Source organism: Sorex fumeus, unplaced genomic scaffold (assembly GCF_029834395.1).
Source record: "Sorex fumeus unplaced genomic scaffold, SorFum_2.1 ptg000013l, whole genome shotgun sequence".
NCBI lineage: Eukaryota > Metazoa > Chordata > Mammalia > Eulipotyphla > Soricidae > Sorex > Sorex fumeus.
In genome coordinates, this window is record NW_026606070.1 from 11,980,232 (window position 1) to 11,999,598 (window position 19,367).

At 41.5% G+C, this 19,367-nt stretch overlaps 1 protein-coding gene and 1 non-coding gene across 4 annotated transcripts in view; both read right to left on the reverse strand.

Moving 5' to 3' along the window:
- Nucleotides 1-19,367, reverse strand: part of SHROOM3 (shroom family member 3) — a 341,326-nt gene that overhangs the window by 293,865 nt on the left and 28,094 nt on the right. The gene's annotated exons all lie outside the window — the stretch shown is intronic.
- LOC130020857 (small nucleolar RNA U3) lies at nucleotides 4,144-4,355 on the reverse strand. Its single transcript, XR_008792054.1, has one exon. It is a non-coding gene; the product is annotated as a small nucleolar RNA U3 (small nucleolar RNA).

Here is a 19,367-nt window from a genome sequence, read left to right on the forward strand (position 1 = left end):
AGAAATCTCAAGAAAAGGGAGAAAAAATGGAGGAATCATGTTACCCAACTTTAAACTATATTACAAAGTGACAATCACTAAAATAGTGTACTGCAATAAAAATAGATACATGGATTGATGAAATAGAATTCAGAGTCAAAAAATAAATTTATAATATAATTTACAATATATCAACACAGTTAATGACCAAGAATGGGTGATACAAAGAAAAAATGAAGGACAACAATATGAAGATAAAGGGTGCCAGAAAAAAAATGATAGTTATGTGAAAAAGATTGTAACTAACTCTACCTTTATTTTAAACATAAATTTAAAATGGATTAAAGAGCAGGAACTGAGACCTCTAACTATAAAATACATGGAAGACAACTTAGACAGGCATTCTAAACCACTGCACTATCTTTCAGGGCCATTTATTTTATTTCGCCATTTCCCCCCACATTTATGACACTAAGATTTACCAAGATGAAGTAATGTGGTCCAGGTCACACAACTCAGGTGAAGCAGAGACAAGATGCAAAACCAAAGGTCTAAGTCAGGAGCCTCTAGGAAATAATCATCAATACTTCCCAGGGAATCAATCCTGATGCTCACGTACCTGGGTGCTGCCTTTATCTCTGTTTAGGAGTCAAAAATAAAGATGCTCCCTGCTCTGTTTCTCAGATATTCTTTCAACTGTATCGCGCTTGGGAACAGGGAGTGTTAAATAAAAAGGTTTATTTTAATACATTTTCTTATTATTGGCAGTTAAGCCCGTCCTGGGTGCGTTTAAGCGACACTTTTTTATTTGGCCACTCCCAGCAGTTCTAGGAGTGAGGGGCCACTTCTGATGGTGCTCATTCAGGCAGTGCTTGGGGCCACCAAGGTCACACCCAGGAGTGCTGGTGGGGGCCTTGGGACCTTTTTTGTTTCAGGCATCAAACCCAGGGTCTCGCCCAGGAAAAGCGCGTGCACTACCACCTGACTTACATCCCAGACCCCATGTGCCATTTCTGACTGGGAAGAGTAGAATCCTGAGTATAAATGCAGTGCATTCAGTTCCTCTTTGGCTAATATTCCAGTTGTACCTACCTTTGAATTAACTACAAATGGCCATGAGAAAAGAAGAAAGGTAATAATTATAAACTGTCTATAGGTAACCTTAGAAATGTAAGGCCCCATAAAAAAAGATAACCATAGGCCAGGAGCTAGCTCAGAGAGCCAAAACAATGCTTTGTATTCTGTAGCCTGGAGTTCAAACCTCAGCAACACATGGTCCATTGAGCACTAGCAATAAGCAATCTCCTGAGCACTGAGCCAGGAGGAGCCTCTAAATATCACTGGATGTGGCCCCCAAAAAACAACCAACCAAAAAAAACCCCCAAAGATATCCATAGCAGATTGAGTTATTCAGAGGTATCTTTTTTTTTTCTTCTTGGTTCACACCCAGCATTGCACAGGGGTTACTCCTGGCTCTGCACCCAGGAATTATCCCTGGCGGTGCTCCGGGGGCCATATGGGATGTTGGGAATAGAACCCGGGTCGGCCGCGTGCAAGGCAAACGCCCTACCCGCTGTGCTATCGCTCTTGCCCCAGAGGTGTCTTTTTTGATAAAAAAAAAATTACTGTTATCTTCTAGTATGAACATAAGGAAATTTTTAAAAATAATAAAAATGGAGGCACTCACAAACATTTTTTACCTCTTCCCCATAATAATATATAACCAGAGCACAGCATGGGAATTCGATAACCGTGGCAAAATTTGGAACCTGCTTTCAATGAAAATGTAACCAGAAATTGACTGAAGAACTTTGTATTAACATTTCTACTTTCTATTTATGGCATTACTGACGGGCTATGATCTTCGGTAGCTGTCTCATTTATGTCTCAGAGAAGTGAATGTCTTAAGTGAATTAAATTCTGCTTGAAGTGTGGCATGCTATATACCCACTCTTGGCTTTGTGGCTGATACTCTAACAAAATAATGAATTTAGCTGCAGCCTAGAGAACGTGTCCTTGGCAAGAGACTTCTTGGCATTTCTGGTCGCATTGGTTAAGTGGCAGATGTATTTCCCAAGAGCTTCTTTAGCTGTTGAAGGTGGGAGCAATCCATCAGGTCATACAGTTATTCTTTTAGAGACAGGTCAATCTCCTTCAGAAAGGGTTGTATAAAATGTGACAATGCATTCATAATTTTCAGCCTGTGAAAAACTCTCACCTTTAACAAAAAGCATTTTTAAAAAGTACAATTTACTTGATTATACATTGTTTTTCTCTTTTTATCCTTAGTCCCCCCTCCTCAACACACACACACACACACACACACACACACACACACTACTTATCGTGCCATCCAAAACTGTTTCTCTGATCTGTGGTTAATTTTTAGTGTTGACAGTAACTTACTACCTAAGTACCATATTAAAGGAATCATTTCCCTTAGAGTAGAATGAATAGCCTTTTCTATTTCATGAGAACTGGCTTTCAAGTAATGGTTTGTGGGTCTAAAAGCATGTTTCTACACTGGGCTTTTAAGGAAACCCAACAAAGTAGACAGACACAGTGCACTGAGTGTCTCTGAGTCCAGGCTAAGATCACTTAGTCTTTAAGTCTCTTTCCTATTCTGAAATGGAGCTTAGAATAAGACTCACTTCATAGACACATTATAGAGAAAAATGAATGAATTGTTATAGTACATAAAGTTGGGTACATGTTAAATGCTAATTAAGAGCAAGCTGTGATTGTAAAACAATTACTCTAAACAAGTACTGTATAACAGGTACTCAGAGGCTGGAGCAACAGCACAGCGGGTAGGGTGTTTGTCTTGCGCACTGCCTACACGGGTTCGAAACCCGGCATCCCATATGGTCCCCAGAACACAGCCAGGAGTGATTCCTGAATACAGAGTCAGGAGTAACTCCTTAGCATTGCCGGGTATGACCACAAAGAGCCACAAAAAAAAAAAAAAACCTCAACCTAGGTACTCAATAAACCAAGGCAGCATCATTCCAGTTTCCTTCTAGGAGTTTCAGTTAAATTGCTACCATAGAAAGAACTTGAACTTCATGAACTTATTTTCTCTCGTGGGTGGACGTAACAAATATACAACTACAGAGGAAAAAATAAAGTAGGAAAACACTTAGACAAAGAAACTACACAAACTGCTTTCACAACGAAGGGTTAAAGAGTAGTGTGAGATGTTACAACAGACAGACAAGCGCACGCGCAGGAAGAAACTGCTCTAGATGTGGTGACTTTGGCTGAAAGGGTCACATCATTTGCCTGCGAGGCAGTAAACTTTTGGGAAGATGCCAGACTAAAAATACTGACAGGTGCCATTTGGGCATCCTCATGCTACCAAGCAAATATTGACACTGGTGGGCACCATGGTGGGGTGTTTCCTCCAACCTACTAGAGCCAACAAATGAAGGCCACTGAGAACATGACTGGTCCCTACGATGCGGCCATTCATCACAGTTCTGTGCCAGATTAACTGTCCCACCTACCCGGCATACTGAGTGTCAGTCAAGAGCCTCGACTACAGTGACAGGCACATGTAAATGCCGTATAACCCTATCACCTAGCTCTGGGGGTCAGTGGACACCGCATTCTTGGATTTCATGAGAGTGTAAGTGAAAAAGTATTAGAGATTCTAACTTGCTCCTCACATGTATGTACTCTTCTTTTTATTATTGGTTTTTGGGCCACACCTGGCAGTGCTCAGTGCTTACTCCTGGCTTTGTGTTTAGGGATCACTCCTGGGAGACTCACGGGACCATAGGCAGTGCCAGGGATAGGACTGGGGTGGGCCACGTGCAAGGCAAGCACCCTACTTCTTGTACTATCTTTCAGGTTTTATCTTTCACATACGGTCACGTTCACAGTCCTCCCATTGTTCATTGATTTGCTCGAGCGGGTCCAGTAACGTCTCCATCGTGAGGCTTGTTGTTACTGTGTTTGGCATATTGAATATGTCACGGGTAGCTTGCCAGGCTTTGCCGTGCGGGAAAGATACTCTCGGTAGCTTGTCGGGCTCTCCGAGAGGGGCGGAGGAATCGAACCCGGCTGGGCCGGGCCGGCTGCACGCAAGGCAAACGCCCTACCGCTGTGCTATCACTCCAGCCCATCTTTCACATACAGTCTTTTTATTTTTTTTCCACCAAAACACTCAGATCACATCCTGTCCCTCTAACTCTCCCAAAGGAAGAGAAGAATGATCTTCAATGGTAAAAGGCAGTTGCCAAAGGAACACTTAGAGCTAGCTTCAAACTCAAGAGAGAATACATTGCCCCTCCTTGTAGTTCTGGGTACTCTACATCATCAGAGGAAATTCTCTAGTAACAAATTAAAGAAATGATCCCTGAAAGTATAGTCCTACCTATACTCTTGTTATAACCTCTCGCTCCCCGCTGAGTATCCTCCCTCTCCATCCATCCATCCTAAGAAATGCTCTACAGTACTGTATGTCTGAGGTTGAGCCAGGTCTACTTAAAGGATGGAGATGGGAAAGAAAACAGCAGTCCTCTGAGAACACACCTGGGTTTCATCATGCCCATAGACTCCTGTGTCCTCGAAGAAGAGTCAAGGACAAGCTTTCTGGAATGAACTCTGGATGTGACATTCTTGACCATGTCCCAAGGAACAAACCATCATCTTCTGAGGGCCCATTAACTGCTAGTCCAGATGACCTAGAGACAGAATTAGTCCAGATGACCTAGAGACAGAATTCCTGCTAAGGTCAGCCACACACAGCTTTGAAAAAAAAACTCATGGAATCACACAATAATTAAGCTTCTAGGCACAAATCATTGTTAATGTTTGGCAAAAAAGAATAACTATTTTCCCTAAAGAGCGAAAACTCCAATTCTTTAAATTGTTAGTTTGTTTAATGTTGTTTGTTTGCAGGATCTGCCAGCAATCCTCAGCTATGCCAGATGTTTCTGTCCTCTGACCTGCTGAGAGAGTCAGTAGCGCTGGACACACCAGTTACCTGAAGTGGTCAGTGGTACCTGGGACCCTCCAGGGCCACTCCCATGTGTGTGTGTGTGGAGGGGGTGGGAGTCAATGCTATATCAGGCAGTTACCACAGGGGGAAGTTTATGAAGTGCCAACAACCCCTGGGCATCTTTTTAGCCACTTGTTTATTATTAAACACAAAATATTTTCATGTTTTAACTTTTTAAAAATCGTCCTGTACAATTATAAGTGAAAGAGATGCACAATTATTTTTTCATAACCAAATGTCTTCATACCTCTGTATGTCAAGAATTATAAGCTCTAAATAGAACATTTTTCCAGAATTTTATGAGCAAGAACTTGGCTGACCATTTCTTGGCATTTTTTTATATTAAATTTCAATCTTCCTTCCCATTTCGTCAACCACCCATTGTCTTGTCTTTTCAAATAAAATCAGCTTCATTTAAACGGAAATCTTTCCTGCCTCTGATCTAGAAACCTGACCTATCTAAAATCCAAGTTAGGAGGTTAAGGGCAAAAGCGGGAAAGCGACAACTGAGACTAAAATGTGCAACCTGGGTGGCCTTGTTGTGACCAGCGTATTATGTGTCTTCTCTGTCATCACCCTTCACTTACTCCCCATTCTCCAACCTGCACCTTAACTCTCTGCAGACGTTAATCTTGTCAGTTCTGAAAGTTGCTGGCCATAATCTACAGTCACAAGTAAAAGTTCTCTCATTAAATATTGTGATGTTTCTATCACCATAACAAGCAAAACATGGTACCGTGTCAAATTACAAATAGCCTTAACAACATCATCTTTGCTGATTTACTGTCTGAATTTTCAACCTACTAATTTTAAAAACAAAGCCAAGCTAATAACAGAAAACAATAACTAAAGAATAGATAAAGAAAATAGTACTGGGAATTCTAAAACTTGTGCCAAAAAAATTACAGTCAAGAAGCAAAAAATTCTACAGTGTGTTTGCTTTTCCCAAGAATGCTGCAGTGAACACATTAACATGGGCATTTCTCTTAAGTTGAAACCTTAGAGAAATTGTTGAATTAAAAAGAATGTGAATTTGTCACTCTAATTCTTCCCAGTGTTCTCTCAGTCGCTGCTGTAGTAATCAATATTTCTAGTAGCAATGCACTGGATCTGTGCCCTATACTGTAAAACGTTTTTCCTCACTCTTGCTAAAATCTTAACAAATGGCTAAAAATTATCCCAGCTTTTTTACTATGTTTGGGCCACACCCAAAAATGCTCAGATGCTCAGGACTTACCCCTGGCTCTGGGCTTAGGGATCATTCCTGCTGGGGCTCAGGGGATCACATGGGATGCTGGGGGTCACATGCAAGACAAGCACCTCACCTCCACACAATCACTCTGCTCCAAGTCTCAGATTTTCTGATAGAATCCGATCACTCTGCCAGCTAAGTGGCATTTCCAGGGGTTTGAATCTTGTTCTTTAAACTAGAGAACTGGTAGCTCTTAGGGAATATTTTTTTTTTAATTTTCTGAATTCGGGGCTGGAGGGATAGCACAGCAGGTAGAGCATTTGCCTTGCACATGGCCAACCCGGGTTCCATTCCCAGCATCCCATATGGTCCCCTGAGCATCGCCAGGAGTGACTCCTGAGTGCAGAGCCAGGAGTAACCCCTGTGCATCGTCAGGTGTGACCCAAAAAAGCAAAAATAAATAAATAAATAAATAAATAAATAAAGTTTCTGAATTTTTTAATTTATACAGTTTTTGCTGTCTGTATTTCCTCTTGTCCCACTGCCTAAAATACCAGAATCAGCCCAAATCAAGCCTATCCTTCTGCATTACTATCTCTAATATTAGTTACAGAAAAACTGGGTGTACACCTTAGACAGCCTTACAACCAAGTGGTTTCTCTAAAGTCTGATTCAGATTTCCTGTGTAACTAAGATCTGTGTAACTAGGGTTTCAGCAGGCCTCAGAGTCAATGAAAATTATTAACAATATGACCAGCTTTATCATGATTGAAGGATAGGCCTTCATCTTGAGCCTTCCACTTTCTCTGCACTTAGTTCCTTGAAGTTCACCAACTGGGGATTCATTTAAAGCAGACCCTCCTTAGCATTACGAAAGTCCAAGAGGGGCAATCCTCAACAAGCCTAGCTCTAGTTTAAATCAAGGGGGCTGGAGCGATAGCACAGCAGGTCGGGTGTTTGTGGCCTCCCAAAATAATAATAATAATATAAAAGAAATCTTTGCTTTGCTGCTTTGCTGCTTCTTGCCAATATTTGCTCTATAGATCCATGGTCACTCTCTTTCATCTGTAACTTAAAGTCAAAGAAGGCTGGGCTTGAATACCAGACCGTGAAAAGGTGTGATTTTTTTTGTTAGGGGACCAGATACCCAGCGATGCTCAGAAGTATCTCCTGGTTGTGCACTCAGGAATCATTCCTGGCAGTGCTCAGGGATGATATGGGATATTGGGGCTCGAACCAGGGTCAGCTGTGTTCAAGGCAAGTGAAGCTCTGTGTTCTTGAGCAGTTCACTAACTTCTCTAAGCCTCAGTTTACTCATCCTCAGTTTACTTATCCATATGATGGGAATTATATGCTTTCCTCTTCAAATCCTGAGGGAGGACCAAGAGGAGCACCCAGCACAATGGTTGACACTCAACACATCTGCAACAAGTACTATTCCTCTACACAAATTTCTTTCTATCCCTTTCCTAGAAGAGACACCAGTCATTATTATATCAGTACATTACTTCTTTTTTAAATTTATTATAGTTAAGGTAATGTGTTTACAATGATGTTGATTTTTTATGATTTTTTTTATGTTTTGGGTCACCCCAGACAATGCTCAGGAGTTACTCCTGGCTCTGCACTCAGGCAGTGCTCAGGAACAATAGGATGCTGGGGATTGAATTTGTTCAGCCTTGTGCAAGGCAAACACCCCACCTACTGTACTATCACTCTGGCCCCCATCTTTGTACACACAATTAGTTCAGTTCATCATCACCAAAGTTAGTTTACTTTCCTCTTTTAGTGAAATAAAATAGTTTTATTTAAAGAAATAAATACAAGGGAGAGAGAGAAAAAAGTTTCTCCAGAGGAGAAATAAAACCTATTTTTATTTTTTCTTAGACTATTGTTTCTTCAACCCAACTGAAGTCTATTCCTTTCTATCTCTTACTAATGTTAAAAAATAAAGTGTTGGGAGGATCCTCCCAGGATGGGAAAAGCATGCGGAAAGTAGACTATAGACTAAACATGATTGTCACCCATTGCCTCTTTTGCAAACCACAACACCGAATAAGAGAGAGAGAGAACAAAAGGGAATGCCCTGCCACAGAGGCAGGGTGGGATGGGGGGATGGGGGGTGGGAGGGATACTGGGATCCGTGGTGGTGGGAAATGGGCACTGGTGGAGGGATGGGTATAAAAGAAGAAGAAGAAGAAGAAGAAGAAGAAGAAGAAGAAGAAGAAGAAGAAGAAGAAGAAGAAGAAGAAGAAGGAGGAGGAGGAGGAGGAGGAGGAGGAGGAGGAGGAGGAGGAGGAGGAGGAGGAGGAGGAGGAGGAGGAGGAGGAGGAGGAGGAGGAGGAGGACGAGGAGGACGAGGAGGAGGAGGACGAGGGGGGGGAGGAGGGGGAGGAGGAGGGGGAGGAGGGGGAGGAGGAGGGGGAGGAGGAGGAGAAGGAGAAGAAGAAGAAGAACAATAACAACAACTAGGAGGAGGAAAAACAGGAGGACAAAGAGGAAAGAAGAATGAATAATAAAGAACAAGAAAGTCAGACCTGAGCTGTGTCAAAAAGGAATATATCTCTTGATTCAAAAAAAAAATTAGCAAGAGAGTATTGGGGAAGTTGTCTACCATAGAGGCAGGGTGAGAACTGGGATGGGGGGGCAGATATTGGTGGTGGAAAATGTGCACTGGTGGAGGGATGGGTGTTCCATAATTATATGGCTAAATCTCAAACATGGAAGCTTTGTAACTCTATCTCTTGGTGATAAAAAATAAAAGTAATGTGGAGTTCATGCCCAATCCAATCAGCTTGATCAAGGACTGAACAAATAGCAGTATCCTACATTATTTAAGAAAAAAAAAAGAACGGTGGTGAGAAGGTATAATGGTGATGGGACTGGTATTGGAATATTAAATGCAATAAATTTTAAACAACTTTATGAAAATTTAAATAAATAATTAAAAAAAGAAAAAAAAAGAAAGTTAAAGGAGCTAAGTCTTTTTGGTACTGGTGGGGTGGGGGTTGGGGCCACCCCTAGCAGGGCTCAGAACTTACTCCCGACTCAGGCAACAAGGGACCACATGTGGTGCCAAAAATCAAACCTACATGCAAGGGTGCTTTCTCCCTGTGCTAACTTACTTTCCCCTCAAAAGTCTTTTATTGCCCTTAATATATGGCAATATAATTTTTGTTGTTGGTGGTGGTGGTATTGTTTAACTTTTTTAAACAATTTTTTTTCGGATTCTGAACTTAGACTAATTGTTACTATTACAAAGTAAATCTTGTAGCATCGTCCATGATTCAGTGCATTATTATTATTATTGACCAGAAGGCTAATGCATCCAGAAGCAGCAGGGCCCCTTTTTCTGCTTTGGACAAAAAAAAAGAAAAATCTTACAGATATTGTAGAGTTTCTCAGTGTCCAGCCTGGCTAACATTGCTCAGTTTCTGAGGAAGTATTTGGTTTAGGTTTAGGTTTAAAGGCAAAAGACTCCTGATTTGTACAATTGACTTTTAACCGAGATGCCTTATCTCACTTACAATAATAAATTGCACTGTGTCCTAAAAATCTACAAAGCAAGTTAGAAGAGAACATGAAAGAGGGAGCAGCTGCCACAGAAGAAGAGAAAAGTCCCTTTCCTTTCAGTTTATCTGGCTAGGCTGGGATAATGTCCTCCACACACTGTCCATCACTGCCTCTCTCGGGTCAGGCTCCGGTTTGACCCGAAGGCCCAGACGACAAAGGGCAAACAATGCTAAATTCAATTTTAGCTGATCCTTCAAAGAATAAAAATATATTCTCTAAGGAGCCTGTTGAAAACACCCCATGGGTCCCACATTTTTCATTTTTGACATGTCAGACCTTGTGTTCACATTATGATATAATGTCACAGGGAAAATCAGGATAGAGAGAGCAGAGGGAAACAAGTGAACAACGCTCCAGCGTCTCATTTTCTGTTCCCAGTACCAGGAATTTACCTCATCCCTGGATCCACTTTAAATTTTTATTTTCATCTTGCGGCTCGCAGAAACTTGGTTAGAACCAATGGGCAACTTGTTCAATGAAATAAGTTAGAGGGAGAAGAACAAATACCAAATGATCTCACTCATCTGTGGCAGATAGAGAAACAAAACAAGAGAATAGACTTATCCAAGGATGACAAACCTTAGGGCTTGTACTGCAAAATGAAGATTACCAAGCAGAGGGCGGAGGGAGAGAAAGAGGCAGACGTGTGACACAGGGTCAGTAGACATTGGTGGTAATGAAGACGTAGTGATTTTATACATCAAAGCCACAAAATCACTGCTATAGTCACCATGTTACCTAAATAACACATAACCAAAAGGAAATAAATATATTGTTATTTTCAAAAACAACACTTTCCTGTTTACCACATCAATGGCTTTCCAGGAGTTAAAAAAAAAAAAAAACTTAATTCAGGCCTTTTAGGTCTGGCATACTTGATAACTTTTCTTTAGTTGGGGTATAGTTTGGGCCTCAGTTGTCCAGGGGCTACTCCTGGCCCAGTGCTCAGGGGGAAGCTCCCGGTAGAGATTGCGGGCACGTGTGCTACTGAGGATTAAGCTGGGGCTTCGTGCATGCGAAGGAGATGCTCAGTCTGTTATGCTTTCCTTCTGGCCTTGGTTAAAGTGTTCAAAATACATTTTTATTAATAAAAAGTAAAATTATGCTTCCCAAAGTCAATAGATTGGATAATAATCCCACGATCAATGAACTTTTAAGCATTTTTGCCAAATTCCTTGATTTCTGTGTTGGCACAGATCTTCTAAGAAAGCCAGCTAAAATGGAACTGCATGTGGAAGCCTTGTGCCGGGAGAAATACCTGCACACAGTAAAGGAGAGGAAGGTCAGGAGCAGGGGTGCAGGATTGTCTTACCACATGCAGGTCTGATACCTGTTTAAGACAGAGGTAGACATGGCAGCTGACTTAGGAGGAACTTTACCCTGCAATGCAATTCTGAGAAGTTTGCAATTCTGCAAACCTGGCCAGGCTGCTGGGAGACCCCGTGCAAAGACCTCAGACCTTCACACAGGCCTTAGCAGCAGGTAGTGCACAGACTCTGGTTGGATACGCAGGTGCTATGCGCCAGCCGTGCTAGAGCTTTCAGATACCATCTGATCTTTTCTGGAGATAAATTAAGGGGCTATAGCTAGGAATGAATATCAAGCCCTGGAGACTCGAAATACTAGTGGAAATCGGTTGTCAGCGATAAAACTAATAATGCTCATGGGATAAATGAAGTTTGGTTCCAAACTGATGTGAGTGCGTTTTTGTAGGCTACCGCAAGGACCTTCACTGTGGTTATTTCCTTAATACTTTAATGTGGAATTGAAGTAGGCTTGCTTGGGAACTAGTTAAATCTCCTTACTGGAGTGTGGCAGAAGATCGAATAGTGGAGTGGTGCTGTGTGTATTAATAGTTAGACCTAGACTAATTGGTAGCACTGTCCTCCCGTTGATCATCGATTTGCTCGAGCGGGCACCAGTAACGTCTCCATTGTGAGACTTGTTGTTACTGTTTTTGGCATATCGAATACATCACGGGGAGCTTGCCAGGCTCTGCAATGCGGGCAGGATACTCTCGGTAGCTTGCCAGGCTCTCCGAGAGGGACGGAGGAATGGAACCTGCAAGGCAGACGCCCTACCTGCTGTGATATCATTCCAGCCAGACTAATTAGTAGGTAGGATAATTGGGATAGAACAACTTAAGCAACCACTTACTTTTTTTTCTTTTTGAGTCAAATCCTGCAATGCACAGGGGTTGCTCCTGGCTCTGCACTCAGGAATTACTCCTGGCAGTGCTCAAGGGAGCATATGGGATGCTGGGAATCGAACCCGGGTTGGCCGTGTGCAAGGCAAATGCCCTACCCGTTGTGCTATTGCTCCAGCCCCGCTACCACTTACTTTCAAAGCCTCTGAGAAGCAGGTATACAAAAGGCAAGAACAGATCAAAACTCAGCTGTGCCTAAAGATGAACCAGATCTAAAATGTACAAGTGTTCCTGATAACAGGCTTCTGAAATCTAGAATAAAAATAGTGCCAGGGGCTGGAGCGATAGCACAGCGGGTAGGGTGTTTGCCTTGCACGCAGCTGACCCGGGTTCAATTCCCAGCATCCCATATGGTTCCCTGAGCATCGCCAGGAATGATTCCTGAGTGCAGAGCCAGGAGTGATTCCTGAGCATCGCCAGGTATGACCCAAAAAACAAACAAACAAACAAACAAAATAGTCCCCAGAGGCTGGGGAATGAGCTGAGACCATGTTTGTCATGCAGGAGCCTGGTTAGATGTCATAGTCCTCTGACCACCCCCAGGGAAGGCCCCTGAGCACTAAGCCAGGAATAAGCCCTGAGCACAGTTGTCTGTGGCCCCAGTGCAAACTGGAATAGGTACCAAGAGTTAAGTCCACTGAAGAAGCTGTCTGAACTCTGTGCCCACAGTCCTGAAATCTTCTCGGTCTTTTGGCAGAAGTCACCAATAGCTTTTGCTCAGAAAAGTAACTCATCCCTCCCGACAAATAGAAGTTGCTAAGAGCTGCTAAGTATTGCATTGCCTGTGTATCTGGCTCTTGGACATTGTCTTATTGGTTTGTATCAGTCTGCACTTTTACTGCCAATTGTAAGCTTACATTGTTGTAATGTGGCTTGCGATCAATTTCCTTCAATGAAACTGTGATTACATATACAATTGGCTTGAGCTGTAAGCTAAACCTTTCCACTAGGATAGGAGGTAGTTCTTTGGAGATCCAAATCACATATTACAAGGAAGGCCACACAGAAGCTCTTGGAACTTCCTCTATCCTAGCCCAGACAGTAACCAAAAGCACAACCACGCCCCTAGAAGAATTGCCAAGATGAGTGTCACTACCAGACTTAAAAGATGCAGGTGTGACAATTCCCAGCATTTCACTGAACTGGCCTGTGGGGCCTATGCAGAAGATAAATTCATCTTGGGTAATGATCATGGAGAGTTACAAATTTAATCAGGCGGTATCAATTGCAGCTTCTGTTCAAGTTGTGATAGCTGTCTGAGCAAATTCACCCAAGTATCTGTCATCTGATACAAAGAGATTGATCTAACCTGTTCCTTTCAATCAGTTCTCAAAGGACACTAGTCTTTACTTTCAACTGACAAGGACAGCAAATGCCTTCAACTGGGTTCCCTCAGGGCTGTGTCAACGCGCTCTGTCATAATCAGATCCCCAGAGATCTTGATCATTTTGACATCACACATGCCATGTGTGTATTCCATGAAGAATGTCACGCTAAGTTGATCATGTCCATATGCTTACATCCTATATTAAATTTCCTCTGCTGAAATATCTAGTATAAATTCTATTTTTCATTCTGATACAACTCAGTCACTTTTTAAATTATAATGTCATAAGTTAATACAACTATATATGTTTTAGGAGTACAATTTTATGTCTATCAAAGTCTATCAAAACTTATTTTCTCGACTCTTCATGGACCAAACATTAGTCAAATGTTTACTAATTTTCCATGAAAGTCTGTGTTTCTTTGTAAAAGTCAGATACGTTTCCTATGACTAGTATTAATGTCACATTAGCTATTCAAACCCATTTAACAAACTGTCACCGTCACTGTCCTTCCGTTGTTCATTGATTTGCTCAAGCGGACCCAGTAATATTGTGAGACTTTTTACTGTGTTTGGCATATTGAATATGTCATGGGGAGTTTACCAGGCTTTGCCATACGGGCGAGATACTCTCAATAGCTTGCCAGGCTTTCCGAGAGGGGCAGAGGAATTGAACTCGGATCTACCAGATTGGCCATGTGCAAGGCAAATGCCCTACCGCTGTGCTATTGCTCCAGCCCATTTTACAAACAAAACTCATAATTTTCTTTGACTCCTTAGAGTAAATTCTGGACCTGGAGAAAATTCTCATTTTCTTTTTATTTTACTTTTTATTTTGAACCATACTCCGCAGTGTTCAGGCCTTAATCCTGTCTCTATACTCAGGGATCACTCCTGGTGGGGTTCAGGGGACTACAGGAGATTCCAGGGATGGAACTTAGGCTGGTTGCCTGCAAGGCAAGAGCCCTGTCTTCTGCATTATTGTTCCAGTCCAATTGGGTCAATAGCCTTGAATGTAGATTACTTGGGTTTGATCCCCAGAACCCTATATTGTCCTCCAAGCCCACCAGGAATGACCCCTGAGCTCAGAGCCAGGAATAAGACCTGAGCACCACCAAGTGTAGCCTAAAAACAAACAAAAATTCCAAAAACTAACTTTTATGTGATGCTTTTGGGTGAAAAAAAAAAAAAAGGAAAGGAGCAGTAGATTAAACTTTTAAAAAAAAGGAGGAAAAGGAGGAGGGGAGTAGAGGAGGAGAAGGCCCCCTCCAACACCTTGGTCTTCAGTTTTAGGGAAGTATTTTTTTTTATGGCAGCCAAGCAAAGTAATATTCACAGTCTACTGTCTATGTATTAAAATCACTGTCCTGTCCTCCCATTGTTCAGCGATTTTCTCGAGCGGGCCCAGTAACGTCTCCATCGTGAGACTTTCTTGTTACTGTGTTTGGCATATCGAATACATCACGTGGACCTTGCCAGGCTTTGCCGTGCAGGCGAGAAATACCATAGGAAATATAAAACAATATGTTTTTGAAAACTGGCCCTTGTTAGAGCTAAAAGACCCAGTGAAAGTGTAGTTCTTGCATGTTTGGATTCCTGTCTTACGTTACCCTCTCTTTCCCTCTCTTGATAAGACTTTTGTATTTTGTTTTGTTTGGGGTGAGGGGAGGGTAGGAACATAATTGATCATTTTTCCTCCAGATTCTCTTTCAGTTAACTAAATAATTCTAATGATCTTATGTGTTACCACTCTTCTAAGAGTTTTACTTCTACTCTCTCATTCACACCTCACAATAATCTTATGAAGTCATTATCACCAGTGTCCCAGTCTTAAAAACTGGGAAAGGTTAAATATCTTTTTTTTAGATTTATTTGATTTTTATCACACATTTACTACAGTGTCAAGGTTGAATATCTTGCCCACGGTGCAAATGACAGAGTTAGACTTGAGCCCCAAATTTCTGCCTCTACTGTGTACGTAGCACAACGCTGTTGAAGGAAAGACGGGATATGCCTATTGACAAATATGCTATTTTTACTGAATTGAAGAGACATGCAGACAGCTTATTTGGTTTTGCTTTCGTGGGGAGGGTGTCCCACCCAGCACTCAGGGGTTACTCCTGGCTCTGCACTCAGGCAGTGCTCAGGGACTTTATGGGTGCCCTATGAAATGGTGATACAGACATAATCCAGAGGCCAACAAAGGCAAGCAACTTTTCAATTCCAGTGGAACATTCTAATGATAATGAGACTCATGTCTTGATGTTGCCACAAACATGATTTAACCCTATGTCCACGTTCATGAGAATCTATTCTGACTTGAAAACATGAATAAGGAGCAAGATTATAAGGTCAGGAGGCGGTGCCTTTCCCAACACTCATCCAACTGTCGGGATTTAACTTCAGCCAAATCACCGAGAAGACACCTGGGAGGGTTTTGCAGCTTCCTTGCTCCAGAGAGGACTGTGCGGTGACTCAGCACGAAGAAAGAAGAGCGATCCATCGCTCCTCGTCCAGTGCTCGGGGATTTCCATCTATTGATTTCCCCCTCTCCTCCAGATTCTGCTCCAACTGGATCCAGTGTACTGAATGAGGCCGGCGGGCACATGCGAGACTGAATAAAAAGCTCCCCGCTGAAGTGCTGTCACCGCCTCTCAACCTAGGCTCCCAGCAGCTTTGGCAAGCGGAAGAATCCTTTGTCTTCAGACTCTGACAAAAGTGGAAAAAAATCTCAACTATTCGGCTATGTAGCATCATTCAAGCATGTCTTAATGGGGGAAGGTCTAATGAGGAATGCGGTCTTTGAAAAATCTAGCGTTAAAAAAACTGCCCAAGCATTCTCACTGTACAACTCTACACAATTATAGTTAATAGGATTCAAACTGCAAACCAGAGATTATGTTACTATTTTATGCAGTTTGCTGGCCACGGATGCTTCTTTTCCTTACGAGCTATGTTCAAAGGGATCCTGGTCTGGGATTATAATCATATATGTAGGAGAAAAACGGCCCTATTCTTTGTGGATTCTATGGAGGTAGCAGGAGTAAGAAAAGCCAATTTTAAATTACTAAATGAGCTGCAGCTGCTCTAAGCCCTTTCCATGCCCCGTCACCCCCCTTCTGCTGCTGACCTATTAATGGATTCCTACTCCGGAGCAGAACTGTCAGAGGGAGCGAGTCCTAAAACCAGTTTCAACAGTCTTTGAAGGTATCCAGAGCTCGGTACCAAACACAGTACAAGGGTTTCTGGCAGGTAAAAATCATAATTATCCTTCTATAATTTCTCCGAAGGGAATTCAAGAGCATTCATCAGCAACTCCTGCATTTTATTATTCATGGTCAAAATGATTCTGATTTAGAAGGGGGCGAAAAAAAGACACAAAAGACTTCAGTCTTCAAAAGCATGTGTGTCATGGAAAAATGTACAGTATGGATGGTATTTTTTTTTTATGTTTTTTTTCAAAGCATATGTGTGGTTAGTCAGGGGAAAGGATGGATAAATAAGACTGGATAGAGGATTTTCCTGACTTTAAAAAAATCATCACAAAATATTCTAATATATGGTGATGGATGTTAATAAGACATATGGTCATTGTTTTGCAATATATACATCTGCTAAATCATGAACACTAAATAAATATAATATTATCTATCAAATATTTATAGTATGGAGGTAGTGGAAAGCTAACATGTAACAGGAATTTGAGGAAAATGAAAATATTCTGTAGATAGATAACAGTAATGATTACACAGCAATATGAATGTACTTAATGCTGCTGAATAGTATAAAGTTCTTTAAATGGTAAATATTCTGTTTTGTATATTTTGCCATCAAAAAATTCATCTTTTTTAAAATTTCTTTTTGTTGTTGTTGAATCACCGTGAGATACAGAGTTTCAAAGTTGTTCATGATTGGGTTTCCATCATACAATGTTTCAATACCCATCCCTTCACCAATATATGTTTCCTACCACCGATGTCCCCAGTTTCCCCCTTTCCAACTGGGGCCCCACCACACCAACCTGCCTCCATGGCTGCTGGTACTTTGGTACTTTTCTTCTCTCTCTCTCTCTCTCTCTCTCTCTCTCTCTCTCTCTCTCTCAGCATTTTGGTTGGCAACACAGGTAACTGAAAGGTTACCATGCATATCCCTTTACCGACTTTGAGCAAACAGTTCTTGTCGGAGTGACCTTTTCCAACTATCATCTGGTGATCCCTTCTCTATCCTCACTGCCCTCCCCTGCATTTGTGGCAAGCTTCCAACTATGAACCAGTTCTCCTGGTCCTTATTTCTACTGTCCTTGGGTATTAGTCTCATACTATCATCATTATTTATTAAATTAACAAAACTCACTATTACTACAAGACTACATATTAGTCATAAAAGGTTACAAAAAAAATGAAAGACTGGGACAATGTATATCAATTAAAATTCCACTCAACAGATAACCATTTTAAGATGTGTGAGTATACATGTGTGTGTATGTATGTATGTATGTATGTCCTCCAAGATTTTGTCAAAAAATGTAAGAATGTAAGGAAAGAGACCAAGAGTAAGATTTAGTGGAAAAGTGGCTACTTCACATATATAAGAACCTGGGTCCAATCCTCAGCACTCTGTCTTCTCTCTCCATATATAAATAGGTAAATAAAACTGAATTGTACTAGGCATGTTTTTTAGCAATCTTATATATGTGTAGTGTATGCATATGTATATACATATATCTGTATGTATGCACATAGACATGTTTATCTGTAAACACTATATACTCATCCCCACACATATACATCAACCATTTTAGAATTTCCTAGTTGTTAAACACGCAGATTTGTGAGGAGGGGCTACACCTGGCTACACTCAGGGATTACTCCTGGCTCTGTGCTCAGGAGTCATTTCTGTGTTTAGTGGCTCATATCTGGTGCCAGGGATTGAACTCAGGACCACTGTATGCAAGAGAAAGACCCTACCCACTGTACTATCACTCTGCCTCTAATACGTAGATTTCCAACATTTTGCTTTTTTATACACCGTATTAGTGAATATCCTTGCATAACAAGTCCACCAGTGATGCGATTTTACTCAATAATGTTTCAATATAAGCTTGATGAGAAAAAAGTCAAATGGACATCTGGATGAGCCTGTTGTTTGTGTGTTGTCTGCATTTTCTCCACATGTCTTGATGGGTTTTCTGCAGATACTCTGGTTTCCTCCCACATCCCAAAGAGCACACGTGAGGTCAATGGCATAGCTCAATTGTCCCGGTCTGAGCGAAAGATGGTGTGTACAAGTATATCCTGTGACAGATGGGCATCTTGTCCAGTATCGGGTTCCACCTTGTGCCCTGAGTTGCCAACTCTTACCACCCAACCCTGAACTGAAATAAGAAGGTTAAAAAAAATCAATGGATGGATGAATGAATGCAAATTATAGTTAAGATCAAAAGTGTCATTTATTAGTTTGGTACATTTACAAGACCAGAAATGTGCTGTAGGAACTTAGTTCTTGTTTATATCAATTAGCCTATATAAAACTGATTTTATAACTCATTGTTTAAAATTGCAAGGGAAGATAGATAGTTCCTGGGCAAATGTTTGCCTTGCATGTAGCCTACGCTGTTCTATCTCTGGACTGCACATTGGCCTCCAAATACTGTCAGGCGTGACCTCTGAGCACAGAACAGAATGAGGCCCCAAAACAAACCAGAAAAAAAATAAGATTGACGTTACAGTTTGTGACTAAGTATGTTTTGCCACTAAGAACATGCCTTCACTCTTCCTCATCTTTGTTAGTATACAGGTAAGAAAAAGAGTGAACATTTTTAAAATTAAAACTCCCAACTCATGGAACTGGAGGGATACCACAGCAGGTAGGGCATTTGCCTTGCACGCAGACGACCCGGGTTCAATTCCCAGCATCCCATATGGTCCCCTGAGCACCACCAGGAGTAATTCCTGAGTGCAGAACCAGAAGTAACCCCTGTGAATCACTGGGTGTGACCCAAAAAGGAAAAAAAAACCCTCCCAACTCATTTTAATTTTTTTATTTATTAGAGAAGATAAACAATTTTTCTAGGTATTCCTTCACT